Raw genomic sequence first — 9,388 nt, 5'->3', positions numbered from 1 at the left:
TGCCGTTCGCGCTCGGTTCTGTACCTCTTGTTCGCGCTCGGCAAGAGATGCAACGCCTCGTTCTTAAATAAAGGTTTGTTGGTGCTGAGCCCAGCGCGCTCATGCTATTTGAAATTCAAAGGACGAGGGATTCCCGCTCAACAGACACAACAGCTCTTGTGATGCCACCTGGCATAATCAGTTGCGTTCGGAATTTAATGATTGTAGGGTTCAGCAGAGGGATCAGTGATAATGTGCAATGGGCATCAATATATGACGTGAAAAATAAAATATGGAACTGAAAACACATCTGAAATTCAACAGGTCATTACATAATGAGGTGCAAACACAAGAGATGGCACACAGAGATCGACGCAGCATGTTATTACACAGATTTATCAATTATCGGCTACGGAGCCCTCAAGAACAGGTTTATTACACAGATTGAACAGACGATCTCAAATTAGACTGGTGAGTGCATTCATGTCCACGTTAGTTGTCCCAGCAACATATAAAACAACCTTTGGCTTATTGCAGGTGTTTCTCCTGTGGCCACCGACACCACATATAGAGCATTTAGTCTCGTTCCTTTCTTTCAGTGGAAGACCTCCTCGTCGCGGACAAGTTGTGCTCTTGTGACCAGGTTCTCGGCATATGCTGCAGAAGCGAGTGCATTTGCTCGTGCCACACCTATCGACATCTTCAGCAAATGTGCGTTGCTTCATCCTTTTGCTTTTTGCACCCCGGTCATCATACGGAGGCTTATCTCTGCTATTTGTTGGTCGCGCGGCTTTCCTTTTCCGCTCGGGTGGTTTCAGTCCTATGAAATCCCCGATAGCACTGCCTTCTGCATCACTAACGTTCCCGCTTGTGTGTGCAATTGCTGGAACAATTTCTTTTACCGTATCCTGTATGCATTTTGTGTGTGCAAACTATCTCCTGCATGCATTTTGTTCTCTCAACATTTAGATGGCTCTTGCCGTATCTCACTCCGAACCCAACCTCCCATGAATATAGATTGTAGTAGTCGTAAGCTTCCCCAGCGTATCGAAACTGGCTCCCATAGCAGGAACTATCACAGTTTCAGTTTTTTTCTCTGCATAGATTCGTATTGTTAGCTCCAATGCACTCATCCTGGCAGCACATGGGGGCCATTCATCAGGCACACGCCCAACACGGATTCTGCATTTTCCACATTATATTTTTTTCAGAACCATGCTTTAACTGGTTTTTCAGTTCATGTGATTAACATATATAACGCTAGCAGGCGGCAGGCCAGGCAAGGACGAGGTTCTCCAAGCAGATTAAAATGATATTAACTGCGAGGAACACAATGCAGTGGATCCTTACCTTCGCGTCCAGCCAGGGGCTTCAGGGTCGTCCTTCCCTGTAGATTGCTCGGACGCCGGCACCGACAGGGCAACCCCCTGACAAGTGCTGTTCAAATCTGTTTCCACTACTGCCATGGCATCTCCTGCTTCGCCAATGCTTGAGTCCGCAGGTCCACATATTACAGCCTGGCTTCTGCCGTGCTATACCGGCAGCTCATCGCCGGCCAGATCCGGCAGGGGAAATCTATTTCAAATTGACAAGCAGAGCGAAAACACACTGAAGTACCCATTTGGGATGGCAGGAAAAATAGTTATTGCGGCTTGCAAGGCATACCTGTCAACTAGATCCGATAAGAACTCCAATTCCTCGTCTCTGGTGATCCTAATCTCCATAGCCATGATCTTGGACATCGATAACTGCCGAACGATCGGCCTGGGGATACCCCAGCCCGAACGAGTCGTTCGTGCTGGGAGAGTCGCTGGAACGAACGAACTCGTTCGGTAGAAGTACCCCTCTAGCCCGAACCATCCCACGTCAGATAAACTTGTCGCTAGCAGGGACAACGATCTGGCTCTTCCCCTTCGGCGGACCAGCCCAAAAATGGGGGAAGCCCAAAAACGTCATTGCCTACAAGAATAAAAAAAACAAAGAATTTATATGTTAATAAAAAAACAAAGATTGCCTGGTTTTTAGAAACTTTCAAAATTTTACACACCGTAAAAACACATCTTAATTTGCCATGGCAAAAACACATCTTAAATTGGCATGGTAAGAGTATATGTTAGTTGCCATGGTACATGGATTAAACTTGGTCATTTAATGTCCTGGTCCATGAAATAAGTTTGCCATGTTGAAAGAGATAAAAAAATAATCCAAATTTCAAGAAAATGGTGGAAAACTATTCAAATGATGGCAAGTTTGCCATGATTTAAAAACTTTCATAACTTGCCATGTTTTATGTACATTTTCTCTAGTTTGGTGAATGAACTAAGCCATGCTGTGATAATTTGTAAATAATCTAAGAAATTGCCATGTTTTGCTAAACATCATGATTAGAAATTTCCATGTATAGACCAAAATCCTAAAATTCTGTACTACTCACATGGCAAATTTAGTAACTAAATCACGTCAAAAGTGTGTGCTACTCTGATTTTAGTGTAGCATGGCAATTTTTAGGGACTGTTTCATACACAAGCATCTTGGCAAACTGTGTTCAAAAAGCTCATAGTACTCATCATCTAGCAGGTCGTAGTCATCATCCAGCAGGTAGATTAACTCCTAGCAAAATCATCAGACGTGATTACAGGCGCACCTTATTCCAGTGACAAAAAAGAGTAGATGAACACCTCCCCGCCGCAGCTCCTCCACTAGCGCTGGTGGTTGTGCAGTAGCAGGCCGCGCTTGCACGCCACGGCGGCCGATTCGGCCATCTCCTCAATCCACGGGTGGAGTCGACGGAGGCGACAGGGGCGCACCGATGCAGGAGGTTGACCAGGGGCGAGCGGGAGCAAGATCCACTCAGATCAGAAGCGGGAGTGGCTGCCAACAGAAACAGAAGTAGCCGCCGGCTTCCCTCGGCGACCGCGTGAGACGAGGAGAGCACTCAGCCCTCGCCCCCATCACTAGCCGCTCCCTCCGCCTTTGGTGCCGCGACTCGGCAGCTTCCATAGCCGCCCGCCGCAGCCATCCCACATCCTCACCACCGCAATCGCGCGAGGCAGGCCATCATTCCCCCCACGAGCAGCACCTCCACCGCGACTCCACCCCGCATCGGGATCCCGTGGAGGGCGAGACCGCTCTCCCTGGCGTGGTGCCCTGCCCCGCACACGAGGCCGCCGCCAGGGCCTGTCGTGCTCCTCCCCGCGAGGCCGCCGCGGGAACTGTGTGGCTTCTTGCCGCGCGGCGGAGGCAATGGTCGTCGGGCGGGAGATGTTGTATGAAGGCAACGGCACGCAGCTGCACTGCGGTGTCCGGATATGGCGCATGGTTAGCGGTGGCTATGGTGTCCATTTGTGCGGCGGCGAGCAAGGTGGGGAGGGGAACAGATAGGATAAGAACGTCGTCACGTACAATTCCATCTCATCTGTACCAATGGTACAGCAATATCCTGTACCGATATGCACACGTTATCATGCACGGGTCCGTCTCCGCACGTCCGTTTTAGTCGTACTCCGTTTCTTGGTATATATACGGCCGTATTAAAATACAGTAGGAAACGCGGCGCCCGGTTGTTGGTCGAGCTGGCAGGAGCGTGCGAGCCCGTCCGCGTCATCTCCACTCTCTTCATATAACTTCGGGTCTATGTTCTACCGGTTTCCAGCATCGATGGGCCAACAAACTCGGAGGTAACATGGAAAATTTGCAACTCTAACGCCATCCGGTTCATGCTTACCAGCACATTTCTTGTGTTTATTGACAGTTTCTTGCCTCCTTTCCATCACAATTCACAATTGAACTTCCAGATTCTGTGCAGCCATCTGCACCGCAGTTGTAAGGAAATTTTCGTTTTGAGTTTGTAGCTTGCTTGAAGCAGTCAAAGTTGATGAGAGAATTGATTTGCCACGTGAATTAAACTAACCCTAAATAGAGGGTTTAACTAACCTAATTAGCTGGGGTCCCAGTAGTCAGCGCCTCAGTGGCTAGTTAACGGAGTCGTTAGCGGCTAATTAAACAGCGACACGTCAGCCGGCCGGGGTTAGCCGCCGGCGACAATCCCGCGCGGCGGAATACCATCGAGACGGTGATACGGGCGTCGGCTGGATGTGCCATCAAGGCGGAGTACCATCGAGGCACTAGGGGATGGCTAGCGATGGCGATCTACACGGCGGCGGCAGCGAGATCTCAGCCATGGCGGAATAGCTGGCTAGGGCTCGAGCGCGAGAAGGAGAACAGGAGGAAAACGGAGAGGGGCTCACGGCGCATCCGACGGCGTCGTCGGCGAGCTCGGGGAAGCGTTGACGGTGGCGAATCGACGCCGGCGATCGGCGAGCAGAGGCGGCTGTGACGAGCCCAAAGGCTTGCTGTGGTGCTCCCGGGCTCGTGTTCATCGGTGAGGAGATGCAGCGTGGCTCGGCGGAGCTTTTAGACAAGTTCGGCAGGCGAGGCGACGGCGGTGGGCGCGGTTGTTCACGGCGGCGTGCTGCGGGTGCGTTCGGGGAAGAGAGCAGATAGTCACGGGCGAGGGGAACGGGCCCAGTTGGGCCTCAACCGAGTTTTTCAGGGTGGCCGGTGCAGGACGTAAAATCCATCGCTGCGCAAATTTTAGTACCGTACCGGAAGTTTAATTAGGACGTGACCAGTTTATTAGATGGACTCTATCTATTGCATCGCCAACACAGGGATAATGCACGGCTGTTTAGCTGTGAAAGATGCCAAAAAGCACAAATAAAAGAGGCCACTGAGCCCAACCCGTGACCCAGCACCAAAAGGTGCACACGGACGAAAAGATGACCTTCGAACCCATCCGTGACCCAACACCGATAAGTGCACACGGATCAAAATAAATGCAGTGAAAAAATCCCCTATGTGAGGGCACAGTCGTAAAAAAATAGCGCAATTGCACCCCGGGTTGGCACGTGCTATACATTAGCACTGGGCTTTTTGTTCAAATTCCTTTTTTAAATGGCAACTACTAGGGGGCCATTCGACCGACCCAAATTTGGATGGTCACTGCCCATCCACCCCATTTATTCGTATGTGCTCGTCGAATTTGGTTCTACCCCATGTGTTGTCTTCTTCCCTCACACCCAAATCCACATCCTCACCACGCGAAGAGCATCGGACCCCCTCCCCAGCTCGTCGATTCCATGCCTCAAAAGGAGTGACTGCCCCCGTCGTCGTGGCCATGGCCGCCGTAATAAATAATGTCAAAATTTGTATAAAAATTACACATAATTTGCGTCTCTTTATAATATGTGAGAATAAGCACATAAAATTTACATTGATTTTACACATAATAGTGGTATTTTCGCAAAAAAAAGATTTACTAAGAAGTAATGAATTGTTGGCATTGATATTGCCCTTAAAAGAAGAAAGAAAATAAAATTAAAATATGAAGTTATCTGAGGAAGAATGAAAACCCTTTAAGAACAAAAAAAAATGAAAAAACTAAAACAAATAATGACAAAATTTGCATATAATTTGCCAAGAAATTATGTCTTTTTATAATATGCTTTCATGGTCGCGTCACCCGCCCTGCACAGACTAGCTGCATGTTGCATGCATGTGGTACTCTACGCGTGTATGCTAAGAGAATTGACTAATCCTAATTGTTTTTTTAGTTTGCCTAGGATACATCTAAATGACTCAATCAAACATGACGAGAAAAATAATATCTACACGATCTTCACCTAAGATCAATTACATAGAACTTATATATGCAATTTTATAGTATATCTAGATGTGCTTTAGCAAAACTTTTGTCTTTTTAATCAACTCAAGTATAGCTACAGCATTGCCAAGTGTTGTTTTCTCTCCTCCTAGCACTGACTAGACTTTGAATGAACTTGGTGTTGGTGCAATCTTTCTACATTTTTTGGTTTTGTCACTGCCTTTTAGGGAGCTACGATTGCTTGTTTTTTTGTGAGCATCAGTACAGACACAAGCGCTCATATACATGCGCATACACTCACCCGTAGGAACGCACACACCCACACCCTATCTCTATGAGCACCTCCGAGAGACTGAGCCGGCATATCATTTTAAGATTTACGAAGTTACCGTAGGCGCCTCGTCGTCGACGGGAACGTCTCCTCCCACTGAAAGCGTATCGCCGGAAATCCTGAAATAAATCCAGGAATAATGCGAGCACCAGGATTTGAACCCTGATGGATTGGGGATACCACTGTCCACCTAACCAACTTAACCACAGGTTGATTCGCTACGATTGCTTGTTTTGATGTTTGCTTGTAACCAGGAAACCCCAGTTTCTTGATGTGTACCTTTTGCAATTGGCGTGTAGCCGTTTCATTGGCACGTTTGTATTGGCCGGACGTGTGGTCAGGGAGGGCATCGACCGAACGAGAAGTTCTTGGACCGAACGCCCCTTGTATAGGCCTTTTGTTGTGACTAAGGAAAAGAAAAAATAAGGCCCAATTTAATCCGTGACTAAAAAACCCAGATTTGGCTGTGACAAATAAAGCCCATATTTTGACGCGATGATAAATGAAAATCTGCCATGACGAAAAAATTAGTGTAAAACTTACCATGATACATATACAAACCAATTTCCCATGGGAAAAACATTTGAACAGATTATTGTGGCAATGTATATCTTTTTTTTGCCTTTTGTCATTTTAATTACAAAATTGACGTGGCAGATGTATATAAAAATTCGCCATGATATTTTAATGAAAATTTCGATGCTCCATATAAGAAATTTGGCATTAATGTCAAATAAGAGTAGTTACGACCAAAGTTGCCGTGGCAGATGTATAATAAATTTTGCGATGGTATTTAAAGGAAAGTTTGTCATGCTTTTATATAAGAAATATGTCATGTATGTGAAATAGCACAAAAAATTGATGAAAAAAATTCCATGACAAATGCATGTTCAAATTTGCCATGGTATTTTTTTTATCAAATTTACAATGCTTTATAAAAAGAAATTTGCAATGAATGTGAAATAATACAAAAAATGATAAAAAAATTGCGATGGCAAATACATGTTTAATTTGCCATGGTATTTTCTTTTACCGAAAATGCCATATTTTGCATAATATTAGCGAGAGAAAAAAACAAGTGCATCTCAGATTGTTGTCTTATTTATTTATTGAGTTGGTTTTTCTTATTTATTTTGAATAAACCGACCTTATCCTGGAGTATTTAGATTCAAAGGAAGGTAAAAATTGATCTTATCTTGGTCCCTAAAAAGTGATCTTATCTTGGGGCCAGGAGTGTCGAGAGAAAGTGATTTTTTTTTCCGAACCATGCAGGAGAGCTTCATGCGAATTCATTAAGATTCAAGGGATACAATGCCGAATAAAGGCACAAACCATACAAGCCACACGACCCAAGCTAAAAAAAAGCTTAAAACGGCCTAAGGATCACTAGCCAAGGGTATCCCTGACTAGTAGATGACCAAACCCAGCCTAGACTACGAGTAGAGCACCACACAAGGAATGAAAGCGAGAACAATCCAATGCAAGAGAAAGAACACAACCAACTGCAACAGTACAACACGGCCCAAGAAACTACCATGACAACTACAACAACGACTAATTCGCATCGAACTTTTTCTCCCCTACGCTCCCGCTAGGGTTTTTATCCTTGTAGGCGATTGTGATCGCCTCCGAGTCTACCCCTGCTTCGAGCGATCAATTGATCTGCACGCTTCGTCGTCTTCCAGGCGGAGCCCCTAGATTGTTCCCCTGATGGCGTCCACTTCGGATGCCAATTCCGTCACGAGCGGCGGTGGCGTGGCGGCCGCCAAGTCGGACTTGGAAAACTACTTCGACCAATTGGATCTCAACAAAGAGGAGTTCGATGATGTAGAGATTGATGAGGAAGACCCTGAGATTAAAGAAAGCGTTCGGTGGCTCGCCCTGGCTAGGGTTTACACCGACAAAAACTTCAGCCAATCTGCGTTTTACAGGGATATGCGTGCGGCGTGGAACCCGGCGCAACATGTGAGGTTTCGTCCCGTTGGCCCTAACCAGTTTGTCGTCCAGGCATCATGCTTGGGGGATTGGGAGCGCATGATGATGCAGGGACCATGGCTGTTCCACAACTGGGCGGTGTTGATGTGCCCATATGATGGGTTTAGTAGAGCGGAGGATGTAAGCTTCGTTCATATGCCGATCTGGCTCCAGATCCACAAGTTACCTGACCCTTATTGCAAGAAGAACATTATGGAGAAGCTATTAAAGGGAGCAGGCGATATCATGGAGATGCGCCTGAATGGAAACACGAGGGGGGGGGTTACATAAGGGTGCGTGTGAATCACGACATTCAACAGCCTCTTACGAAATTTGTTAGTATCGTTCGAGCAAAGGAACGTCAGGTGTATCTGGTCCGGTATGAAAAATTAGCCAGGTTTTGCAAGATGTGTGGCCTTGTTGGTCATGAGCATAAGGAATGTGGACGAGGGATCCATGATGAGAAGAAGCTCAAATATGGAGACTGGCTGTTGATTAATCCCTTGAAGTGTTCCATCCTCTTCTCATAGCATTGCCTGCCAATGGTTGCAGCTGGGGTAAAGAGAATTCTGGAGATTACGCAGGAGGTATTTGAGCCAAAGTACCTAGGCCTGCCTGTGACGGAAGGTAGAATGCATAAAGGTAAATTTGAAACTGTTCAAGAAAGATTACACAAGAGATTGATTGACTGGAGTGAGCAATATATGTCTCCAGGAAATAAATAGATCCTAATCAAGGTTGTTGCTCAAGCTATTCCAGCCTATGTGATGAGTGTGTTTAAGCTCCCAGCTTCTGTTTGTGATGAGCTTACCCGCTTGATGCGTCAGTACTGGTGGGGCATTGAGAAAGGGAAGAGTAAGATGGCATGGCTTAGTTGGAACAAGATGAGATTACCTAAAACTATGGGAGGCATGTCTTCAGAGATATGAGGGCTTTTAATCAGGCGTTACTTGCTAAACAAGCCTGGCGCCTGATACGTCTCCAACGTATCTATAATTTTTGATTGTTCCATGCTATTATATTATCAACCTTGGATGTTTTATACGCATTTATCTGCTATTTTATATGATTTTTGGGACTAACCTATTAACCTAGAGCCCAGTGCCAGTTTCTGTTTTTTCCTTGTTTTAGAGTATCGCAGAAAAGGAAAATCAAAGGGAGTCCAATTGACCTGAAACTTCACGAAACTTATTTTTGGACCAGAAGAGTCCCGGGCTGCCCACGAGGGTGGGGGGACGCGCCCACCCCCCTGGGCGCGCCGCCCTGCCTCGTGGACAGCCAGGAGATCCACCGACGTACTTCTTCCTCCTATATATACCCATATACCCTAAAAACTTCGAAGAGCAGAATAGATCGGGAGTTCCGCCGCCAGAAGCCTCCGTAGCCATCGAAAACCAATCTAGACCCGTTCCGGCACCCTGCCGGAGGGGGAATCCCTCTCC

At 46.6% G+C, this 9,388-nt stretch overlaps 1 long non-coding RNA gene across 1 annotated transcript; it reads right to left on the bottom strand.

Moving 5' to 3' along the window:
- Positions 1–265: 265 nt before the first annotated feature.
- On the bottom strand, positions 266–4,885 carry LOC125506431 (uncharacterized). Its single transcript, XR_015608574.1, has 3 exons — positions 2,624–4,885; positions 1,330–1,938; positions 266–1,161 (listed from the first exon to the last, which is right to left on the bottom strand). It is a non-coding gene; the product is annotated as an uncharacterized LOC125506431 (long non-coding RNA).
- Between the last annotated feature and the right edge of the window lie 4,503 nt (positions 4,886–9,388).

This window comes from Triticum urartu, chromosome 6A, assembly GCF_056163025.1.
Source record: "Triticum urartu cultivar PI428250 chromosome 6A, HENAU_Tu73, whole genome shotgun sequence".
Classification (NCBI taxonomy): Eukaryota; Viridiplantae; Streptophyta; class Magnoliopsida; order Poales; family Poaceae; genus Triticum; species Triticum urartu.
The sequence above is the reverse complement of the archived record's forward strand: the minus strand, read 5'-3'. Positions and strand labels throughout refer to the sequence as shown.